Source organism: Triticum dicoccoides, chromosome 2B (assembly GCF_002162155.2).
Source record: "Triticum dicoccoides isolate Atlit2015 ecotype Zavitan chromosome 2B, WEW_v2.0, whole genome shotgun sequence".
Classification (NCBI taxonomy): domain Eukaryota; kingdom Viridiplantae; phylum Streptophyta; class Magnoliopsida; order Poales; family Poaceae; genus Triticum; species Triticum dicoccoides.
In genome coordinates, this window is record NC_041383.1 from 141,410,925 (window position 1) to 141,414,771 (window position 3,847).

A 3,847-nucleotide genomic window follows, 5' to 3' on the forward strand; every position below is an offset into this window, starting at 1 on the left:
AGGGGAGGGGAGGGGTCGCCGGTGGCCGAGGTTAGGGGGGAGGATGGAGGACGGAGGCGGATGCTTGGTGGTTAGGGATCAAGAAATTGAGACGGAGGGGGAGCGAGAGGGTTGGGGGTGGCGGCTGTTGGACGAGAGGGGGAGAGTGGATCAGGGGAGAGGAGGGGATATGAGTTAGGGTTTGGGTGAGAGAGGAGGGGGAGAGGGCTGACGTTTGATTCAGAAGCATCTGACGGTGGTGGATGCATGTTCCACGTGATATGCCTATGAACCAATCAGAACGCATCAAACAATTTGAAGACCTTTTGACCTTTTAAATTTGTCATGATTGATTACACACAAATTTTTCATTCCATTTTTCAATGCTCAAAATGAGTTTTTTTCGTGAAAGACCTAGCAAATATTTGTTCAAATGATGTCATATTTTGCACAAGTTTATATCTTAGATTGGCAAACAACATTGACACAGGGAGTTTTCATTTCTTTTTCATGAAAAAAACATTTTTTTCATTTTTTGAATGCCCAAAATGAGTTTATTTGTGAAGAATCTACCATATATTTGTCGTAAAATTTGACCAAATCAATTTTATAAAATACTAGGCCATATTTAATGCACAATTGACAAAATGGTTGGATGTCAAAAGTTTTGTACCGCCTCTGATGAAAAAGGAAAATTTCCATCGATTCAGTAGGAAGCGGGTTAAATTTGAACTGCAGCTGCCTCATAGTTTTCTCTTTATTTTTTCCAAAAATCATTTCTAGGTACATAAGTATCTATTTAATCAGAGAAACACCAAAAAAATTACAAGATTCAACCACTAGCTAGGAACGGTCATTCCCGCCGTTTTGATCGCATTTTGAAACGGGCGTAAAAAGTTAAAAAAATCGAAAAATTGGAAAACCTCCACATTGTGTTATTATATGTGACCAAGTTTCCAGAAAAAATAATAAACTTGTAATACAGTAATTATTTTAAAAAAGTGTTCTTAGGAATGAGCTATCATGTGTGAAGATTCATGGCTTTCAAGCCAAATGATCAATCTTATGGCCACATTCATGGCATAGTTTGTTCAAATGACCTCATATCATGCACAAGGGTGCATCTTCGAATGACAAACAATGTTGCCTAAGGAAGTTTTCATTTTCTTTGGACAAAAAATTCATTTACCATTTTTTTGAGTGCCCAGAATGAGTTTTTTTGTGAAGGACCTACCATATATTTATTGAAAAATTGGACCTAATCAATTTTATAAAATACTAGGCCATATATAATGCACAATTGACAAAATGGTTGGGTTTCAAAAGTTTTGATCCACCTCTGGTGACAAAGACAAATTCCCCCCGATTCAGCTGGAAGCGGGTCAAATTTGAACTCCTTTTGCCTCATAGTTTGCTCTTTATTTTTTCCAAAAATAATTTCTAGGTACATAAGTACCTATTTAATCAGAAATACATGGTTTGGTGGCGATACATCGAGGTTTGGACGGTGGCTGAGGGCCCCAACTATAGAGTGTGTAAGCTCGCATGCCCGTCGTGTGGTTACCGGGTGACCATGGTATTACCATGCGTTCTGGGCAGACTAGGAATGTCTAGTGTGTTGGGCACTCCCCAGGTAGGTGCTAGGAAGAAAATAATAACATAAGATTCTCATGAGGAGACCGAACTATGCTCAAACATGAATTAGCAGCCAAGTGTTTGATTAGCGGCACGAGAAATGCACATGGCCAATGGGCGTGAGTTTTGGCTGAGGATCTTCATATACTAAGAAGAATGTCTTCACAAATTTTTAGGGAAATCAAGAATATATAAATAACACTTCCTTCACAAAGTGCTGCTTTGAACAGAATAGGAAAATGAATATTGTTGAATTATTTTGAACTAGGCAAGGAAGGTTTTTGACATATTTGATGAAGATATGATCCAAAAAATTTATGAGAATTTTTTGGGAATTTTTGGAATAACAGAAATATAGGTTGCTTCAGAACCTAGGGCAAAAATTGACACATGGACATGACACATAGGCAAAACTGATGAGATGGCGCCTAGTCATCACAACTCACCACAATTTACAAGGCTATGACCATCTATATTGGTCGTTAACAACTAGAAATAAGGCAGCGGACCAGCGCTGTTTGCTTTATGACCATTTCCTGTAAGGAAATTACGACCTTTCTGACCAAAATGGTCGCAATGGTTTTGGGTTTGGAGCCCCCCAAACAGCTTTTAACCAATTGGTCTCAAATGGTCATAGATCTATGACCAATTCTTCCAGGGTCACTGACAGAAGGTCACTAGTTGACATATTTCTTGTAGTGCATGCGTGAATTTTCTGGGGGCTTACTTTTAGAGGACCTTGAGATAGTTTTGTGTGCATACGTGAAAGGGGCGTATAGGGGGGGGTATGCGATGGAGAGAGATGCTCTTTGTTTCTCTTTATTATGACTAACTTTGTATATAGTATAAAAATATACAAATTCACAGTGCAGAATACATATCATTGTGGGCACCATGCAATGCAAATTAGCGTTCGTACTCCTCCATATAACTTTGTAATGTTGTATATATGTAGAAACTCTAAAATAATTTTTTGGCCACACTTTATTCAAAAGGAATGTTGTATGCGAAATAAACGTGGAGAGAGGGCTTTTTAGATCAATGGGGTACGTGATGTAACATGTGTGAATGTGTAGTTGATGCATTTGGCGGGGCCTAGAGAGATATGTGTGTGTATTACGTATTCGAGTGAGGCATGGATAGAGGGGACGATGGGGGGGGGGAGTTGGGAGAGATAGCACGAGAAATGAGAGTGGTCTAGAGAGAGAGACGAATATGACATCACGATAAGAGATTCCATTCCCTTGATTGTGTATAAGCAAGGGGGAGGGAATAGAGGCACCAGGAGAAATTTCTGTGTGTGTGGTGTTTGTGTTGGTATGTGTGGGTGTGAGAAGATAATGAGACATGGGGGCAAAGGGTGTGTCACCGCGTGAGGTATGGTGGGTCGAGGTGAGGCCCTTCGTTCAGTTCCGTCCTGCGCCACATTGGTCGGCCCATGACGCATTTAGGAAGACCCATGGATGACTAGTCGTACAAGACAAAGATAGCAGAATTGTGAAGGATTGTGTGTCCATTAACAAAGCCGGCTAGGATTTGTAACCCTAGGTTCTCGGACTAAGGTAACCCCTTTATCTCTGATTTTACTATTCATCCAACCTAACTTTAAGGGGCATCCTATAGAATGCTCTGCTAGAATCATACTCGTCGATTAGGAAGAGAGGTGTGAGACAATGCATGAGAGACAGGCATAAAGATAATGTGCGTACATGAGACACGTAGGCAGGTCCATGTATATAGAAAGGGTCGATGAGGATTGTGCGTGTGTATGTTTGCGAGAGGAAGAATGCTTGTGATAAAGGTTAGTGAAAACAGTTGTAAATGGTTACGGGAGGGAGGGAGGGTTATATCTAGAGCATGTGTGCGAGAAAGACACCTCGGGAGAGAGTGTGTGAGCATGTGTGAGAGACCATCGATGGAGAGTGAAACTACACGTAAAAGACTGCTCTACACATTGATTAAAGATATAAATTGTATCCAAATATTAGGATGGGATCATGATATTTGCAATTCACGTAAGGAGCAGTCATTGATCCAGCCGACATCTAGATTCTATCGAATTTGAGCATGTCTATGTTATTATTTGACACAATTGATCCACATAGTTATTATTTTGAACTCCAGACAACGCATCGCTTTAGCAATCGAATATAAACGTGAGTATAGTTCATGTTTTGTGTGTAAAGCACATTATACATATGAAAGTTACACAATGGACATTATAAATAGCTAC